Source organism: Podarcis erhardii, assembly GCF_964252035.2.
Source record: "Podarcis erhardii genome assembly, chromosome: 1".
In the NCBI taxonomy this organism is placed as follows: Eukaryota; Metazoa; Chordata; class Lepidosauria; order Squamata; family Lacertidae; genus Podarcis; species Podarcis erhardii.
Genome location: NC_138497.1, coordinates 69,439,709 through 69,461,170, shown reverse-complemented (window position 1 = coordinate 69,461,170; position 21,462 = coordinate 69,439,709). Strand labels below are relative to the sequence as shown.

Below are 21,462 nucleotides of genomic sequence, written 5' to 3'. Positions count from 1 at the left end.
TATTCATTCGATACAGGACACAGTTTGACACTTGACACTTTTCAGCAATCACAGCAATAGTCCCTCATGGGACAGTCCAGTGATGCTTGGGCATCTTGGAAAACATTGTTCTTTGTTTAAAAGTATTTCTAAACAACTTTATATTTAAAATCTCTTAAGTGGTGTTCAAAAATGAAAGCAGAAAAACTGAGAGTGAAAACAAAAATCTATCAATAGCAGGGTCCAGTCTTATGGGTCAGGTAAAGCCTAGGCAAAAGAGATGTCTTTACATGTCTGACACAACTGATAGATGATGCTTCACGTACATCCTATTATCAGCATAATAAGATGCTAAAGCCATGTCACAATGGATGTGGAATTCTAAACATTGTTGAAATGTTCTGAAGAAATAGCTGGAAAGAGTTAACATGACCGCAGTCTTAATAAATAAATGTTGTAAAAGCAGGAGTCCCAGTTACACTTTCTGCTAGTTAGGCTATGTATAACTCTAGCCTGTATCTTACATGGCTTCAACTATGAAAATGAGCAATATAAAAAATACACAGATAATCTTTCTCTCTGCCTCTGTTTGTTTGTTTCTCTCCCCTACCTGTCTGGCTCTTCTTTGTGTGTTCCCTCCAAGATCTGGCTGGGTATCTATGATTTTTATTCCCAAATGCTGAGTACTCTATGAAAATCGGAAATTCTATTTCATAACTACATGTGGTGGATGAAACTTCAGATCTTCAGTCACAGCAGGAAATAGCAAGCCTAAGATTCAAATTAATCAGATGGATTGTTTTGTCAGTGGATTACAATGATCTTATGCCAGTCTGAATCCATGGATTGAATCTCGCTTTTAGTTGTACTTAGAGTAGGCCCATTGAAATGCATGGACATGACTGAGGTCCATTCATTTCAATGGGTCTGCTCCAAGAATGATTAACACTGGGTACCATATTCCTTTCTAAGTATTACATAGCTATCTTACAGACCGTTATGTTGCTGTGTTTTTGTTCAATGTTCAGAATATCAATACTCTCCATACAGGGGTGCCAACTTGAATAAAATATTGTGGGGGCAGGTAAGCACACCCCTGCATAATCAATCACATGATGCGGTACATTCATACCATTTGAATGGCAATGTCCCCGGTCTCCTCAAATATTTTATTGGTGGGATCAGAGACCCCTTGGCCCCTAGGAGCTGGCTCATATGCCTCCAGTTGAAAATAATATTAATTAAATGAAGCGTTGTACATCAGTAAACCAACTAATTAGTTTCAGAATCTGGAGTCCGCGGTCTTTGTAACTTGTTACACTTTATTCCCTGATCCACTGTGTTGCAGAAATTTGAACCCGGATTAGATCACTCAATTGACATTACTTTTATCATAACATTGTTCAGCCACAGCAAGCAATTCCTTTCTACTAACACAAAGCTGGTCAGAATCGGAACCTACAAGTATTCAAATATAAGTTGGGGAGTGGAATGGTTGAATAACCCCACCACCACCACCAATAAAAACACATACTGAAGCTGTGATATAATTTTCTCTTCTATAAAGCTGGGATGTTCTGATAAAATACATGTCTGGTAATTGCTGGAGCTATGATGTAAAGATATCGGACAATCCAGATTAGACTATCTCAGACAGTAGGATTTTTTTGCCATTGATTTCAGTGAAATGCAGAAGCTGATCTCCCAATGGCTTTCATATGGGCTTCAATAGCAAAGGCTATTAGTTAAAGGACATAGCACAGCTGTGGATCTGGTAAAACTGGAACTTTTGAAAAAACCCACAATACATTGGTATTCTGCTGTGAAATACAATGAAAGAACTGAAGCTGCATAAATAACGTCCTTGCCGTATAATAATTCTTCCTTCAATATGTTTTGCATTGCACCCACACTCTTGAATGCATCTGCCTATTTCTTCTGTGAATGACAGCTGCCAAGCTGCCAAGCTCTTAAGAAGGTCCAGGGCTAAAAGGAAACAGCATGACTATTCATAAAGCTAAAAATTAAGCTACAAAATTTCCCAAGTGTTGTATGACAGAACCCCATAGAGAAGAAACACATGCCTAGCAAATGTCAAGCCTTGTAGCCATTTTACTGAGGAATATATGCTGAATCAGAAACTATTACTGGCAAATGATAACTTGATGTTTCTCCACCTCTTACCACAGGAGAGTTAAAATCAATAAACTATATTGTATTGTAGCAATTGCATTTTAGCAAATAGGATGTGCAGCCATTTTTGTAGGTGACTCGAAAATTGGTTTTTTGTGTTTCCTATATCTAGAACATGAATGAAAGACTTGGCTAGAATATACATTTTATTTAAAACAAAAATACAAAATTCTGCCACATTCTGGCTCTCCAACTATAATAAATATTAAATCAGTATTTCAAACAACTATACTTTTATATATATATTTTGTCACTCACTTTGGCCAGCCTTGTAATGGAGAGCTGTTGAACAGCCTTCCAGTCGGGATTCAGGCCTCATCATGGGACTGAAACTGCCTTGGTCGCACTGGTTGATGATCTCCGGCGGGCTAGGGACAAAGGTGAGAGCTGTTTCCTAGTTGAGGTTGAATCCTGACAAGACAGAAGTACTGTTTTTGGGGGACAGGAGGCGGGCAGGTGTGGAGGATTCCCTGGTCCTGAATGGGGTAACTGTGCCCCTGAAGGACCAGGTGCGCAGCCTGGGAGTCATTTTGGACTCACAGCTGTCCATGGAGGCACAGGTCAAATATCCAGGGCAGCTGTTTACCAGCTCCATCTGGTACGTAGGCTGAGACCCTATCTGCCTGCGGACTGTCTCGCCAGAGTGGTACATGCTCTGGTTATCTCCCGCTTGGACTACTGCAATGCGCTCTACGTGGGGCTACCTTTGAAGGTGACCCGGAAACTACAACTAATACAGAATGCGGCAGCTAGACTGGTGACTGGGAGCGGCCGCCGAGACCATATAACACCAGTCTTGAAAGACCTACATTGGCTCCCAGTACGTTTCCGAGCACAATTCAAAGTGTTGGTGCTGACCTTTAAAGCCCTAAATGGCCTCGGTCCAGTATATCTGAAGGAGCGTCTCCTCCCCCATCGTTCTGCCCGGACACTGAGGTCCAGCTCCGAGGGCCTTCTGGCGGTTCCCTCACTGCGAGAGGCCAAGTTGCAGGGAACCAGGCAGAGGGCCTTCTCGGTGGTGGCGCCCGCCCTGTGGAATGCCCTCCCATCGGATGTCAAGGCGATGGACAACTACCTGACATTCAGAAGACACCTGAAGGCAGCCCTGTTCAGGGAAGTTTTTAATATGTGACATTTTAGTGTATTTTTTATCTCTGTTGGAAGCCGCCCAGAGTGGCTGGGGAAACCCAGCCAGATGGGCGGGGTACAAATAATAAATTATTATTATTATTATTATTATTATTATCCTTTTATTTGAAAGGCACATTAGAATAAAACAACATTCCAAAGACAGGGCAATGATTGAAACAGACTTCTTAAAAATACAAAGGGCTGGAGTTCCGGGTTGGCGCCATAGCCGAATGGCGGATTTCCTCCGAGCTCCGTAGGGAATCTGCTCGACAGGTGTCGGGTCCTGCCGCGCCGGCGACGCGGGGACCCTCAAAAACCACGGGCGCGGAAGCCTGTGGACCTGGTGACTCGGCGGGCACCGTTTGCGCCCTCCCCGACCCGCAAAGGAGCCTTTTTAAAGGCTGCGGAGTGGGGGACGGGGAGCGGCGCGGTGCTGTGAGTCTTCTGCTTCCCCTGCCGAGCGAAGCCGCATGCCATTCGACGGAGAGCGCTAACTTCTTCTTTGGAAAATTTGGACTAAATCTAAAAACAACAACCCGTGAGTAACTTGGAAATTGGATTAAAAATTTTCTTGGATTCAGTACGAGCGGGGGAGGTGCAAAAAGGAAGTCCGTCTCCCCCCTATTGTATACAATTTAAAGCAAGGATTTTTACTAAGGTCGAGAGAAGAGTCTTTTCTTTATCTGATTAATAAAAGTTATTAATTCCACGGATTGATAGTATAAGTAATTGTGCTGGAGGAGAAGAGCTAATTTTCTGAGTTAAAGTGCCACCCATCCCGGGACCGGGAGCGATCTGCGAGAGGAGCCTGCGGAGGAGACATAGAAGATTTTGACAGCTGTCAAACTAGCTGTCAAAGTCGGAAAAAATAGAGAACTTTGTTTCCGATGTGTTTGCTGGTTACATTTGATACAATATAGTTACAAATTGTTGAAAATAAAGAAGAATTGAAACAAACTAACTTGGTTTTTGGGTTGGAACTGAAAGGAATACTGAATAACCAGAATCCCTCTAGTGGGGGTTCAGGGACATTACAAAAATGGAAATAGGTCGAAAAATACTAGCTGACCTGGATGAGGTTAGGTTTCTCGTGAGAAAGTTGTGTAAGTTACAAGAACAAGGTCATGTTTTGTCTACAAGTGCTACAACTTTGAAGTCAACAGTAAAGGAATCTACTGAGCTGGAAAAGGACTTGATGTACAAAATCCAGGCAGCTGAACAAGAAAAGAAACTTGAGCAGGAGGAGCAGGAAGGAGGGGCTGCAATGTTGCAGAAGGCAAAGGAGAGCCGGAGGTCTGTCAAGATGGACATAAAAGAAAATAAGAACTGGATGACAAAAACTGGGTTTGAATTGGAAAATGAGGAATGGAAGGATCTCCTTTTGTGGAGATCTGAAGATTTATGGTCTACAAATCTGATCAAGGTGGAAGATGGAACCTTTCGGTTATTTGGACTTATAAGGATTGTGAATCAAGATTTGAGTTTAACTTTTAAATATGGAGATCCGGCGGGAAGGAACATGGACATTATAGGGATAGTGCCCCTCCGAGACTTGGTGTTTAATATAAAAGACTTTCAAAGAAACCGGCAAAGAGAGACTGAGAGAGATTTAAGGGCCTCAGACGTGAGGCTGCCGGGCTGATAAATAGATGGACTAATGGACAATGGTTTGGGGATCGAAACCGGGGAAGGGAGGGTGGGGTTTGGAAATCCAAAAGGTGTACTAAAATATTCTGATCTATTCTATCTCTTTTTTTTCTTTCTTCTGTGTTTTCACTAGTATTGAAATGGGGAATTCATGGAAGGGGAACTGGGCCGATCTTAGAAAAAGTTTTCAAGTATAAATGATTGATGTATATATGCTAAAAGTTGATCTATAAAGTGAATTTAATATAACAACAAACTAAGGTTAAAAATTTAGGGAGAAGAACTTGTTGAACAAATTTTTGGACTGGGAATACAAGAAGGGGAGGCGAGGGGAAGTTGTGGAAAAAAGGTATTGAAAATATGGATTGTAAATGCTGAATTTTTTCTTTTCTTTTTCTTTTCTTTTTTTCCCGTTTTTATGTACTATTTGAAATTCTAATAAATATAAAAAAAAAAAAATACAAAGGGCCGCTTCAGACATCCTTTATATTTTGCATTCATGACGTTTTGTGACCATGATGCTATTGTGGTGGTCATGTGCAACCCCACTATCAATACTGTTTGCGCCTGCAAAGGTTTGGGGACATTCACACTGCTTCATTTCCAACCAGTGCATATCCTGTAATTTCTTGCTAAACTCTCATGATTTTTCATTTCACTAATCTTCTGGTGGTCATGCCTCCCCCACTGCTTTTGTTGTGTTATAGCTCCTCCGGTCAGAAATAATATAGTAGCAATGGAGAAGTATTGCATAATAACTAACAAAATAAAATGATGTGCAGATGGTCCAATATAAATCCACCACTAATGCATTATTACTGCATCAAGAACATGTTGCAGAATATATCTCCTCAAAAATGTCCGTCTTGAGGGACATCAAATCATAGCTTGCCATTCTGTGGAACCCTATTTTTAAATTGGCCATGCTTGCTGTTTGACTTTTTGAAAGACATTCAGGTAAATATATCTATGTATCTGATATATGAACTATGAAGATGCTTTATTTGAACACTTCAGATATTTATAAAGTGTCCATGATTTGTGTGTGTGTGTCGTTCAGAGATTAACAGTGCAATCCTATGCATGTGTAATCAGAAATAAGTCCCAATTCAATGAGGTTTGTTGTTGAGGAGTCATTTGGCGAAAGAAAATTAGAGGAGGGCCATTTTATGAAACAGTTTCTCCTTGTATTACTGGGTACATTTCAAAAAATATTTGGTTGAATCACTGTTTCTTCCAACTGTAGCATAGCCTAGGAGTTTACTCTGTGGCATGTGTTACCATAGGATGAAACAGTCACCTGTAGCCTCTGATCATATTATCACCCCATTTCCCAGGATTTCTTAGTGGCAGAGGAGTGATAATGCCTGACTTAACTCCTATAAAGTGGTTTTTGAACCAAGGATTCTGATAAGCAGAGCAATTAGGAAGACAGCTTGCTGGTCAGTTTGCTTGCTTCTGGACCACTGAAGTCAGAAGCTATAGGTGACCCTTTCACAAAATGTGCACGGTCAACTGATTTTCAGCTGATTTTCTCAGCGATTCTGCCTCTGAGATTACATTTCTACAATATGCCTAGAAACAAAATTTTCCTGTATTCATCTCTGCTTCCAGATACCAGCATCACATTTTGAATACTTCAGTGACCAGTTCACTGGGGGATTCTTCCAGCTCTGCATTAACCTGCAAACCCAAAAGGGTTTTATTCATAAAGCCAGAAACAAAACCTCAGCAGATATTTCAGGAGAAATAGATTCTTCTAACGTAGTGCAAAGCTCATGATGTTTCATGATGCATAATGTATTTATATTTTCTCAAATCTGTGCTATTGTGGCCAATTATCCTTATCTCTATTCCATAAAATGTGCATTGCTTATAAAGCTTATACTGCACAGGGAACAGAATGATATGCCTCCTGGAATCTATGGAGTGGGCAAGATGAGAGAGGCATTGATTTTGTTTCCAGCAATTGAGGACGCAGATGAACACACTCCCTTAGTATGTTATGCTAAGCTTCTCTCTCTTCTCCTAGTCTGAGAAGCTTTGGGTGTAGCAATGGTTGGTTAGCATTACAGAACTTCTACTAACTTTGATAAGAAGATGTTTCCTTCAGCACAACAGCACACCACCTGCTACACAGCAGGGCAAGCTAGAGGTAGGGGTGGGAAATAAATTTAATTCAGTCCACATTTAACAAACCCAAACACTGCCATACTTTGAAATTTCCCAAATTTCCTATGCAGCTCCCCAGCCAAATCATGTTTATAGAATCACAGAATCATAGAGTTGGATGGGACTCGGAAGTTCATCTTGTCCAACACTCTGCAGTGCAGGAGTATTCAGCTGTCATGCTTGCAAAATTGTGCATATTAGTCAAAAATGCGTGCAAAAATTGGAGAAATTTGCACTAAAATGCTGATGAATTTTCATGAGGGATTTTTTTAAAATTACAAATTGCTGTAGAAATGTGGAGAACTGAATTTCAGATTGAAATAAAAGAGAGAAATGGAGAGAACCAAAACGGTCACACTGTAGATTAATGCAGAATCAATGTGCAATGAGTTTTTATTTTTGTAATGAAATTAGTTTCTCAATATTATATATATTGTTATATATGTTATATATTTATTTATACTCTGCCTTTTCCTCCGTTAGGCACTCACTGTGGCTTACAGATAATATAGGAACAGCTAAAAATATAGAAACATCTTGTTGATTGATTTGATATGCACTTTCAAAACTTTTTGAAGTTCTCTGCTGAAGGTTTTGGTTTGTTTTTTTGCAACAAGATGCTGTCTATGCAGGAAACAATGTACAGTGTGCACATCACTCTTCTTCAGAAAAGCTGAAAATCTACTGTACCTGCCAATCATTGATGGTGCACCACCGGAAGCAACTGTTGTACTATTACTAAGTAGAATCTCATATTTTTTGAAATATGGTTTTGAGAACTTCTTAAAATAGCAACCTTGTAAAGCAGCAAGGAGTGGGGGCAGGGATTGCAGTTCAGAAGCCTAGCTCCAAAGCTTTCTTAAAAGCTCCTTGGAAAAGGCAGCTTGCTTTTATATCTTTGAGGGAGGGAAGCAGGGATGTCAGAATTATTCTTTTGAAACTGTAAAAAAGTAATTGTTTAAAAAGTGAAACTGCACCTATATACAGTTTTCATTTTTTTAAAGGAAGCAGCATGGTCTGAGAATACTGTTGTATTGTGGAATCATTTTATAAAATACTTTGGCAAGGGAGATAATGCTCTGCAAATGACCATGTCCTTTATTTCTAAGTCTCATAGTTCTTAATTCAATTCTTTGTACTATATAAATTTCTATACTTTGTACTAATCATAAATTTCTTTTCTACCCCAGGCCCTTTTGACTCCCTTTTAATTTCCAAATCTTTGTTCAGTCCCTGCACAGTCCCATCAACCCCAGCGGGTCAATATTGACCACTTTGGGAAACTCTGAACTAAGGAGGTGGTTGATAGCCAGAGCAACCTCAAGAGTAGAAGCAGATAAAGTGTCATATGGGGGGGGGAGGGCCTGTAGGGGAGCCTGACTTGGTGAGGCAAGTTGCCCATATGCCCTTATGGATAAGACTTCCCTGCCAATTGCAGGTTGAGGGGATACACTGAGAGAGATTAGTCTACAGCAACCCTGCCATGTAATCCATTATTGATATTGTAGGTCAGAGAAAGAGCTGAGGCCCATTGGGATTCCCAGTCAAAAATCCACTATCATTCTCAGACTGCAGCAAAGGCCAATTTGCTTAAATTGCTCCTTTATGTACCCTCCTCAGCCAAATCCATCACAAACGGAGGTCCCGTGTTTTGTTCTCTTGCATAAAAATTGGCTGCATTTTCAAATGTAAAAACGAAACCTTAAATAAATGTTGCACCTAAGGCAAGCCCCAAAGTAGATCAGGGACTCCCCCTTGCAATGCTGATTTTTGTGTTTCAGCCCTTTCAGCTACAGGCTTGGATAACTCAAACACACACATACATGTGCACACCCAAATAATACATTGTGCATTTTGTTGCAGGGGCCACACTTCTTTGATCATCTAGAAAATTGAAGGTGCGTTTTCAAAGCCCATTTCTCTTCTCCGTACCAGCAAATGAACTATTGAGGCGGAAAATTAAAAACTCAGTTTTGTCCGAAAGTCAAATTAAGAGCTTGAAAACGAGACTCAGCACTCTGTGGCTGCAATATTTGGAAGACAGGGGCTCTAAACTCAAGGTTAATAATAGTGAACACAAATGGTTTGCTTGGTTTTCAAAAAAAGGGTGAAACTTCTACAGCTGCTTCAGTAGTTTTGAAGAATCTGCACCTGAAGACCTAATGGAGTTCCTTTCAAATAGAAGCATAGTCTATTGTATGAGTCATAAAATACTAGAGAAGTCAGAATGGCTCTCTCCTTGTTGTCCTTCTGCTGGCAGGTGAAGACCTTATTCCAAAAGGCTTTTGGGAACTGACTGCTTTTGATGAAAGGACTGGTGTCATGCTCTTTCATATTTTATCTGTAAGCTGCCTTAAGTTCCTGTCAGGGGAAAGGGTGGGGATACAAATAAATATGCAATAACAATAACAATAATATATAAAGAGGAATTGGCAAAAATGCACATGAGCAGAAGTGTCGTCATGTACTGCTAGGAATGAAAGGTGGGACATATTTAAGCACCCATCCATAATCCAATTTGCATCTGAAAATACTGTTCAGGGACACACCAGAAAAGACAAAGTTTCCAAAACTGTTAAACAATGTAATGATGAAAGTATGAGTAAAAATAACCTTAAAGAAATTGGTTGGGATCTAATACGACATTCAGTAGCTGCACAGTAATTGTGCTATTAAAACAAAAACAAAACATGGAAACTACCTCCAAAGTCAGTCATCAGAGCAATTTTTAAGGATTGGTTCTGTATAGACTTTTAGAAAAAATATTACTGGACTGATGATTTGGAGCTGAACCAACTGATGGGCCAGGTATACCTGTGCCATCCTGCCTGAAGCCCTTTTGGTCATCCATCTCCTGAGTCTGAGAGGTGGGAGTTGAAGAGAGAGAAGACGTTTTCTGTGGTGGCTCCATGCTTTAGAGCTTCCTCCCAGTACAGCTCTTGGATGCAGGCTCAAATATAACTTTGTTCTTGATATTCTGTTTTTATTTTCTTATTGTTGTAAGGAAACTTCAACAAACTTTGTCCAGAAAAATGGCATATGGATATTTTAAAATAAATAAATGAAGGCTACATGGCTATCATCACTCTAAAAAACTTTAGGCTGCAATCCTATGTACACTTACCTGGGCGTAAATCTCATTGGACATTTATTTATTAATATTCACAAAATTTATATACCTCTGAGCAATTTACTTCTTAGTAAGCATGTAGTATTGCAGGGTTGGTCTCCTTTTTATGGTGTACAGTACGTCCTGTTCAGGAAGGGTCACATGGTTCTGTATGAGAAAATCTAAATTTGTATATCGGACTCAATTAAAATATCTACTCTTTCCCTTTTATTATACTACTGGTGCATTGCTAGGGGGTTGCCCCTGGAGGAAATGATGGATAAGGCCTGGGCCTCTTGCCCAGGGCTACAGATTTCCTGTCCCACATTGTCTCTTATTTTAAAATTTAATCTTTAAAACTTTGCTTATATGGCAGCTGGTAAGCAGAGGATCTGTCATGGATGCTTTAGTTGAGATTCCTAGACTAGATGACCCTTGGGATCCCTTCTAACTCTACAGTTCTATAATTCTATGATCCATTTTAATTTGCTCAGCAGCCTATACACACATGAGCATGTATAAACTTTGTGCAAATTTGTGACATGGGCCTGTGCTTTGAGTCTTTTAAGTGCCTTAAAAGTGCTCCTGTCTAAAGTATCTAATTTCTTATGGACAGTCTTTTATAAAGTGATTCTTTACTGAACTCTGCAAGGTTAAATAACAATAAATATGTATGTAGTGATACATGCGCGCGCGCACACACACACACACACACACACACACACATATAGAATCATAGAATCATAGAGTTGGAAGAGACCACAAGGGCCATCGAGTCCAACCCCCTGCCAAGCAGGAAACACCATCAGAGCACTCCTGACATATGGTTGTCAAGCCTCTGCTTAAAGACCTCCAAAGAAGGAGACTCCACCACACTCCTTGGCAGCAAATTCCACTGTCAAACAGCTCTTACTGTCAGGAAGTTCTTCCTAATGTTTAGGTGGAATCTTTTTTCTTGTAGTTTGGAACCATTGCTCCGTGTCCGCTTCTCTGGAGCAGCAGAAAACAACCTTTCTCCCTCCTCTATGTGACATCCTTTTATATATTTGAACATGGCTATCATATCACCCCTTAACCTCCTCTTCTCCAGGCTAAACATGCCCAGCTCCCTTAGCCGTTCTTCATAAGGCATCGTTTCCAGGTCTTTGACCATTTTGGTTGCCCTCCTCTGGACACGTTCCAGTTTGTCAGTGTCCTTCTTGAACTGTGGTGCCCAGAACTGGACACAGTACTCCAGGTGAGGTCTGACCAGAGCAGAATACAGTGGCACTATTACTTCCCTTGATCTAGATGCAATACTCCTATTGATGCAGCCCAGAATTGCATTGGCTTTTTTAGCTGCCGCGTCACACTGTTGGCTCATGTCAAGTTTGTGGTCAACCAAGACTCCTAGATCCTTTTCACTTGTACTGCTCTCAAGCCAGGTGTCACCCATCTTGTATTTGTGCCTCTCATTTTTTTTGCCCAAGTGCAATACTTTACATTTCTCCCTATTAAAATTCATCTTGTTTGTTTTGGCCCAGTTCTCTAATCTGTCAAGGTCGTTTTGAAGTGTGATCCTGTCCTCTGGGGTGTTAGCCACCCCTCCCAGTTTGGTGTCATCTGCAAATTTGATCAGGATGCCCTTGAGTCCATCATCCAAGTCGTTGATAAAGATGTTGAATATATTTAGTGGATTTAGTTTTCTTTCCCAACTAGGCACTGCATTTGTCGCACAAGAATCCTGTGCTGACTTCCATAACAAAGATTTATTTTCCATGGCTTCTTTTGTTTACAGTCATTCCTAACCCGATTAACTGAGATTCATGTTGCCTGTAGCCTAGTGACAATAGCCATCAATAGTGGGAGAGGTGCTGAGGTGTGTTATGTTCAGCACATCCCTTCAGGGGGTTCTCTGTCAAAATCTCTTCAGGCTATCACTTATCGTTTCAATACCAAATAGCATGGAAGAGTTAAAGTGTGGAAAAAGTGAAGAACATGACAATTTCCATGTCCACAAGTTGAAAATGCACGTTTTGTGGCATAAGGACCACATGAAATGTGCTAAAATATGGCATTCTAAATGGTTGGTATCATGAAGAAGTTTCTTTATATGACATGATGTCATGTTACATCATCAGATAATCTCTCACTAGAAAATAGATGAATAGAATATAGGCATATATTTCCCCTTTTCTCTGTGTGAATTAGAATAAGTCATTTAATGTGTATGATTCAAATGATCATTTGTTAACAGCAGCCTCACATAAATCACTGTTAAGGTTTGAGGAAATTTGGTTTGTCTGTTAAATTAGGGTCTGAGGTAATTTTGACCACCATACTAACCAATCAAGGAAATGAAATAGTTGCCAGAGCACTTCCATTTTGTTCCCCATACTTTTTTCATTTTGTCTGTTTTTTGCTGTCATGCTCCAAATGCTAGCAGCTAATTGTTATCTGCTATTTTTGCAGGTTTGCAGCAATAATGTTAGATTATGAATTCTACCATGTTAATGTTCTTGTATTATTTTCATTACAGAACTATTACTTCGAAATGTAGTAAAAATCCATTAATCCTTCCAATATTGCCTCCTGCTTTAGTACCGGGAGGTAAAGATTTTAATAACAGAAATTATGAAAAAATGTTTTGCATGACTAGCTCATGTTGCTATTCTTTTGCTTTCATAATATTCTTCTTTATATGTGAACTTGAGGGGCAGAATGAGAGTCCGTCTCAAACACATACACCAAGCTCTTAACAGAAGTGCAGAAATCGTGTCAAATAGTGTCACATTGCTGGCAGCTAGCGAGTGAACAATCTGTCAGTTTTGCTTCTTTCACTTTCTCATTTTTCTAATTGTAAATTCAGTTTCCCCACATTTCTATAGCAATTGAGAAAATCCTTATGAAAATTCATTCGCATTTTAGTGTGAACTCATAATAAGTTATTCATTCATTCATTCATTCATTCCACACTTTGCCACCAACAGGACTCAAGATGGCTTACATATAAAAAACCCCCCACAAAAAACCCAACAAATTTTGTATGCTGTTTTGAGTAATACACACCTTTTTACAAGCCTTCCCTCCACTATAATGCATTTTTTGTAAATACAGTATTTGTGTAGTGCAAATTCCAAAGATAGCTGTACAGTGGTGCCTCGCAAGACGAAAAGAATCCGTTCCGCGAGTCTCTTCGTCTAGCGGTTTTTTCGTCTTGCGAAGCAAGCCCATTGACGGCTTAGCGGCTTAGCGCTATTAGCGGTTTAGCGGCTTTTAGCGGCTTATCGGCTAAGCGGCTAAGTGGATAAGCGGCTTAGAAAAAGGGGGGGGGGAGGAAAAAACCCCTGCAGGAACTCGCAAGACATTTTCGTCTTGCGAAGCAAGCCCATAGGAAATTCGTTTTGCGAAGCACCTCCAAAACGGAAAACTTTCGTCTAGCGAGTTTTCCGTCTTGCGAGGCATTCGTCTTGCGGGGCACCACTGTATTTTGATTCACAAGAGTCAAGCAAAGAGAGAGAATGACAGCAAGTGGGCTTTTGAAAGATAGAATTGCATATTTTATTCTGGATAACTATGCTACTAACTAGTATGGTTATGTCATACTGGTTGAAGAACTGCATCACAAAATTTGGATAGGTTCAAATAAGTGCTTCGGTTCACATAGTGAGAATTTGATAAATTCAGTTTTAAAACATGTAATCATAGAATTGTAGAGCTAGAAGGTTCCCCAATAATTAAATAGTCCATCCATCCATGGCAGATGGCCATTCAACCTCTGCTTGCAAGCCTCCAAGGAAGGAGAGTCCACCACCTCTCATGGGAGTCTCTTCCACTGTCAAACAGCTCTTACTGTCAGAAAGTTCTTCCTGATGTTTAGTTGGAATCTCCTTTCTTGTAACTTGACTCCATTAGTATGGGTCCTATCCTCCAGAGCAGGAAAAAACAAGCTTGTTCCATCTTCCATGTGATAGCACTTTAGATATTTGAAGATGGCAATCATATCTTCTCTCAGTGTTGTATCTGGCTAGGTCATCTTTAGGGTACACTCCCTGAATCAGTGGACATATCATTTAATTTCTGTAGATCTACTCTGAGGTTGATTTAAGCAGATAGAACCTTCACTGTAATAATATGAGGGCAGGAGGTAAGTTGTATTACAAATTTCTTAGTGGGAGAAGGAAGTTTTGCTGTCAGTCTTGCATTTCCTGTCAGGTATCATTCTGCCATTAGATGACCTGTATTGTATTCTAATTAGAGTGAATCTCCTTATTTAGTCATGTGTGATAAATGAGAAGTCCATCCTCCAAAATTACACTGATTTGCATCAAATGGTGCACCTATGGGGTCATTACGGAGATACACTGTTAGAGCTGGCAGCTCATTAATCTTTTTTTGCTTTTGTCTGTACTCTGTGATCTTTGTCTGCAACCTTTATACCCTCCAATGCATCTCACTAAAATGTAACAGGAGTTGTTTGCTTAGTCAATAAAGGCTTCAGTCTATTGCCCCAACCTTTTTCTGACCAGATTTTGATGGCCAATTTTCAGTCAGTGAGGACAACAGTCAACAGATTCACTCTGTGGAGCAACATGATTTTATTTGGCCAGACCCTCTGTATCATTATTATTTGGAATTGGCAACCTAAATATACTCTATATATATCAGTAAGAGTTGACCTTCAGATTTTATTTTATTTTTAAATTATTGTTCTTTCTGAAAGCCAGCTCAGGAAAAATCCCAGTCTTCAGTCCTTTAATCTTTCTCTGCCTTCATGTACCAAGCAACACTTCCCACAACAAGCCCTGAAACTGGTCATACCAAACATTCTCTGTCAGCAGGCCAGACTTTCTAACAACATCTCATTGTCATGCCTGTAAAAGCATAATGGCTCTTATCCAGAAATGCTCCCTTTGCTGAACAAATGATGGCACTTTCGATTCGGTTTCTGATGGTTGTAAGAGAACAAAAATTGCCTGGGTTCAATCTTCTCAATCCCCGGACAAGTGATCAGATCTGGCAGCACTTTGATTATCTTCCCAGCAGGAGAAATGGAGGGAAATCCTCACATGTACTAGTGGAAAGGGTGCAACTTGTCCTGTTGTTTACACAAAAGATTGCCTCAGCCCTTATACCGTATATCCAATTGATATCTGCACACTGTAGGTGAGAGCCTCCTGCAGATACCATCTTATCAGGATGTCTGTTCATGGCACCTACCATTTGGAATTCCTTCCATTAAATATTTGGCACCGTATCTGCCGTCTTTTCAGTACATACTGAATATTTTCCTCTTTCAGCCAGTCTTTTAAGTAGAGCTCTTTCCCAATCTGCATCTGCACTGAAATTGTTTTTATTGTTTTGTCACTTGTTTGCTGCCCTAGGGCAGTATATAAATTTAATAAACAAACAAACAAATGAATAAAAAGTTTTTCAGATTGTGCTATGCCCCAGATTGTTCCTTCATGATTTGAATTGCCCTCATGCATTCAGGAAGGGAGGAAAATAAGGGCACAATCAATGCACAATCTCCTGTGTCTACAAACGGATCACTATTGATCAGAGAAAAAAATTTGAATCGGGCCCAAGATGTTGAATTCCGTGGCTGCCCTAGTTAGAACAAAAAGGAAACTTTAAAAATTACAATCACAAAAGGTCACAGCTCTTCCAGTTATTGCTTTTTTCAAAATGAGTAAATGATTTAATAGAATTAATTTTGGCAATGAAAGCATCTGAGTCACACCATTCACACTTTCCCCTCATTTGAGCTTTATGAGGAATGAGGTTTTTCATTTGTGATCTAATTATGGTGGTTCATTGTTTAATATGCTCCAGTGGCTAATTTTGACTACCTTGTCTATATTTCTAAAAGAACACAGCACAGAAGGGGAAATTGGAGATTACTGTGGTTTTTAACACTGGAACTTACACCTCTAGGAGACAGGGCATTGAGAGACATACCAATTAATCCTTCAGTGGTTTGTAAAGTAGAATGTAAAATAAGACACCCAGCACAGTACTCTGAAAGCAAATTACATTCTCCAGTCAGAAAATAAATGATTTGTTTTTCCTCACATCTATGTGATTCATCCAGAATTTACATTTAGAGTCTCTCCTTTTCTTTTTTTCTCGTACAGCAATTTAAATACTAAATCATTCATGTGTTGCATATTTCATGGTCTTGTTGATTGTCCTGGATTTTATTCTATAAGTGTGTTCACTTGACAGAAATAATAGGAATATTGTACTGGTAATTATGTTGTTGCTAATAATGTTGATTTTATGTAATTGTTTGAAACAGCCCTAAGTCTCTCTCTAATGTAGCTACAGAGTTACAAGTTCAGGATCACTCCATGACTGTCTGCCTGTTTGATCTTGTCTCCTAACTTACTTCAGAGTTTTGAGGAGTCTGCCTGCAAAGAAAGACAAGCCCATGCCATATCAGAGAAAAAGAAGTATGAGAGTGTTTCTTTCCTTCTTGATTTAATATAACTACCACTAATTATGAAAGCATAAGCTAGAAAATAATAGTTGTATATCTGTTTCCTCTGATGGACACAAAGCTTATCAAGATGCTTTTATGATATTTTTTCCCCTCAGCAGATTGCTTGTGGCATATGCCTAATCTCTTACAGCATCATTGTAAAATATATAATAATATAGATAACTGTATCTTGCTTAAAACATCCTTCTGTAATGTTTAGCAGCCCACTCCTTGTTTTTCTAGAACTCTCTGCAAGCTAAACTTGTTCAGGCAAACTTGTTTACAGTAAAGTCATTATAATAAATGCTTACCTCGCCGTGAACACTTGTCTCCATCTTCTTGGATCCTTGAAGAAACTTTCCTGAATTGATATATATATTTTATATTTGCCATATTTGCGTGCCTTTTTTCTAGGAAATTCAGTGAGATTCACATTGTTTTCCACAGAGCTCCATAGGTGAATTTAAATTTTAAACCTAGATTTCCAAAGTCCAATATTCTACCCAGAATACATATATTTAAATACATTAATAAAACAATGATTCTATATGCTGTGCAATTATGTTCAGATGACTTCTTCATTTTTCATAAAAAACCCCACCTTAATACTTACAGTATTTTGGCAAATATGTGGTGCTGAAAAAAACAAAAAACATTTCTCTGAATGGATTCTGCATTTTTCACGTCAGCGTAGCTTGTATTGGTGAAGTGTTCTGCTTTTAGACCATTCCAGCAATATAAGATTTCCCTAGCATCTGAACTGACAGCTTAGCCATTTGGATTCAATGCTGTGGTGTTTTAAAGTTTGTGTTATACACAGAGTATACTTATACACCTTTTTCTATTCAATGCTGGTAGGTTCTGAGTCAGATTTGTATTAAAAAAGATTCATGGATGGGAACAGTTAGGAAAACCACAAATTGCTTTCATGTCTGAGTCGAAATAACACGCTTATAACTTTAGTGATAAGATTTTATTTTTTTTAACGAGAAAGTGCATAAGGTTGACTAGAATCACCTTAATTGCTTTAGTTTAATGGTATATTTACTTCAGAATTAGTTTAATTTTAATATATACGTTAGCAGAATAACTAATGGTGGGTAGGACAAAGGCCAAATCATTATGCATTATCATGTCCTACAAAGTTCAGTGAACTCTGTTAATTCATAAGGGTGTGACACATGTTTACAGAGCCATGAATCTATAATCAGTAAATACCATGGGTTAGCACTATGTAAACACTGCTTCTGTGCAATGTTGTTCATAGCAAAATTGTCACTCTGAATTTCATTAACCATTTTACTTTAATCATCAATTTCATGGGCATAAATGAGAAGAGAGTTATAAATCATTTTGAATGCAGAAAGTTGCTAAAGAAATGAGGAAGTATTATCAGTAATTACCTTTGGTTGTGTATAATCAAATAATGAAAATTTCTATACTCCAAAGTGATGGTGGCTATGAGAAGGATTTTGTATTCATTTTAGGATCTATGATTCTCAAGCATGTCCTGTTGGGTTAAACTGGACTTGCTTTCAGATAGTTGCATGCACGATTATAACCTTAATATAACCTCTCCTATCTCTGACTGCGAGATTCTAGGCATGGGTGCCAACTATGCAGGGCCCTGGGTGCCCTAGCACCCACAAATTTCTAAATGAAGGGGCTGTCCCCCCCGATTTCCATTGCGGCATGCCCCCACAATGTATCCTCATGGGTGTGCTGACATCACACATGCACACATGCCCTGGGCACTAGCTGTCGCAGGGGCAAGGTGGCACATCTGATTCCAGGGGTTCCAGGCACTTACGCAGGGTTTTATTTCCTCAGAATAAGGGACACTGGCGACTGTGGTGTCTTTATAATATATTATTTATTTGCTAATATATACAACCTGAGCCTACAATGGAGGGGCTCACAGCATCAACACCCTAGGGAGGTTTTACTTCTCCAATAGCTGCAGCCTTGGATTCCAGCAGAAATCAAGCATGGCTCTGTCTCTCAGCTGCCTAGCTCGCTTCTAGTTCCTAGCTCACAGACTGCAACTCTGGCTTTTGTCTTTCTATCTACCAGACACTTGAGGGAGCGGGGCCCAACCATTGGCCCGTTGGCACAGAGCCACTTCCTTTGTTACCTTAATGATCCATACTTAGGCCATTACCAAGAACTTGCGTGGCTATTCCAGCAATTGAATCCTTGTTGGATCCAGGAATTAGAAGGCACTCAGGCATACAGCCCCTCCACCCAAACTCACAACAATGTACAATGGAAAATTTTGCTATCACATGCTTCAGGCTGGTGTAGCATACCTTCCCTTATTTCTCCAATGGAAATAGAGATGTCCTATTTAATAATAATAATAATAATAATAATAATAATAATAATAATATGTATACACCACCCATCTGACTGTGTTGCTCCAGCCTCTCTGGGCGGCTTGCAACATATATAAAAACATAATAAAACATTACATTTTTAAAAACTTCCCTATGCAGGTCTGCCTACAGATGTGTTCTAAAGGTTGTATAGTTACTTATCCCCTTGTCTCGGGAGTTCCATAACTGCATACCCTCCGATGAAATAGGGATGTCCTAAGGTAAAGTGGGACATTCTGGGATCAAATCAGAAACTGGGATGGCTTCTGTCAATCCAGGACCGTCCTTGGAAAATTGGGACATTTGAAGGGTCTGGGTGCAGTGATCTGCCTCCCCTCCCCTCCCCCCCTGCCTGCTGTGTGTGAAAGAGCTGTGGATTTATTGGTGGTTTTGCAATTCATCAAGCCCTGCCAGTCTGGTGATAGAGGATTTTGGATTGGTTCCTACAGTTGTAGTCCTATGCACCCCTGCTGAATACCTTGTGCCTTTCCAGATGTCAATGGACCTTGACTATAGCTCAGAGGTGATGGCAGCCAAGGTTCAGCAATACTGGGAGCGGGGCACAGACTCTGCACACTTCTTTGGGCACATGCTCCATTGAGCTTAATGGCACTGCTGGATAGACATGCTTAGGACTGAGTGCTGGAAAGCTGCTGGTGGGGAGACAGTGAGCCAGAACCTCTGTGGATTTTCATATGGAAGGACAGGTTTCTTCCTGAGTTTGTTTCGAAAGGGCTTTTGCTTTTCAGTAAGAGAGCCCCTATGAGCTCCGGGCTTCTTGCATTTTGACAATTTGCTCTCATAATTCACATCTCTTTTACAGTAATGCTTGCTCAATTAATAGTAATTTTCTTATTTTTGAAATGAAATATATTCATCATGCCCCATATGCAAAGAGAAACGTTCCTTGGGCCGGCATGAGGGAATTTTCTTCCTTCATAAATGTTTCATCTACTTTATTAAGCCTCGTGCTTTTCGCACCTTGCCTGCATAAGAATTTTTTTATTTGAGAGATTTTTCTGCTATGAACGACAGAAAAGGAGATGCATTAGGCATAATTGCCAACTGGGTATTCACTCACAATCATTCCAAATGACTCCGTGGTCTCGCTCATGGCCACTGGCAAAGCTTTAATAGCCCCAGAGAGAGGAAGGGACCAGCTTGAGTGAGCAAAACCTTCTTCCAATGCATGTTGACAGAAAAGAGAACTTGGGAAACCAGCAGTAGAACGTATCTAGGAAATGTTGCGCACAAACCCCTTTGAAATAAAGAGGAATTACTCAAGAGCAGCTCTCATTCAGTTAATGAAGCTTGTGCAGAAGCATGAGCTGTATTATACAGCAGGCTTAACATTGAAATTACTTCATAAGATTCTGAAGCCTAGCTGTCTTCATATTAGAGATGATCTATACATTCAAAGTCACTTGGTACAGGCCTTCCTTGAATGTCCCCCTTCCTGATGCAGATGCTCTACACAGTACCAAACCCCTTTGCACTTAGAGCATCTGTCAGGATGATGGCTAGATTAGAAACCTTTTCCCATGGAATGGGAGGGACACACTATTAGGCTGTATACATTCTAGACATTCAAAGCACCTCCTCCAGAATCCTCTTACCTGTAGTTTACCCCTCACTGAACTACAATTCCAAGCACCTTTAACAAACTACGGTTCACAGGATTCTCAGGATAGGGATGTACTTTGGAAGTGCTTTAAATTTATGGTGTGTATGCACCATACATCTAGCTCCAGTGTTCTACTGGTCTTACTTTGCATCTAGTCCCATTCATACAATTGCTGCAGAGATGGGAACTTGAGCTGGGTATGCACTGTAAAATGGCTTTCCTATGCTCTTGCAAGTTCTTAGTATTCTCTAAGATGCTGCTAACTATAGCATCCATTGATTCTTTAGGTCTCGTCTGCTCGCTTTCAAAAGGATATCCATTTCTGATGAATTGTTGAACTAGGAATCTTAGATCACCGGTGATGAGAATACTGCTGCCTAAAAGATAAGGATGTTTTCCTCCTTCAGATTGCTATGGAGTATGGTTGCCAGCATGCAGCTTGTAGTATCTTCGAATATGCAGCTGAAGCAGGAGTTAAGAACCTTAGAAGACCCCTGCTGGAACAGATCAAAGGCCTATCTAGTCCAGCATCCTGGTAGACTAATGGCCAAACAAAGGTCCATGGAAAGCCCAGAAGCAGGAAGTAATAGCCCACTCCCATGTTTGTTTCTTCAGCAACTGGTACCCAGAAGCATGCTGCCCCTTTTCATGGGGATAGCACAGAGCCATCTTGACAAGTTGCCACTGATAGCCTTTATTTATCTAACTCATTTTTAAAGATGTCCAGGTTGGTAGCTATCACCACATATTGTGATAGTGAATTCCATAA

General features: G+C 39.9%; 1 long non-coding RNA gene across 3 annotated transcripts in view; it reads left to right on the top strand.

The window, feature by feature from the left end:
* LOC309330921 overlaps positions 1 to 21,083 on the top strand; it is a 118,068-nt gene extending 96,985 nt beyond the window's left edge. For 2 of the 3 annotated variants that reach the window (XR_014151644.1, XR_014151645.1), the window contains 3 exons: positions 8,986 to 9,020; positions 14,297 to 14,357; positions 20,981 to 21,070. This is a non-coding gene — a long non-coding RNA (uncharacterized lncRNA). Of the gene's footprint in view, positions 1 to 8,985; positions 9,021 to 14,296; positions 14,358 to 20,980 lie in introns of all 3 variants that reach the window. The other variant, XR_014151643.1, reaches the window with a different exon arrangement.
* Positions 21,084 to 21,462: the final 379 nt, after the last annotated feature.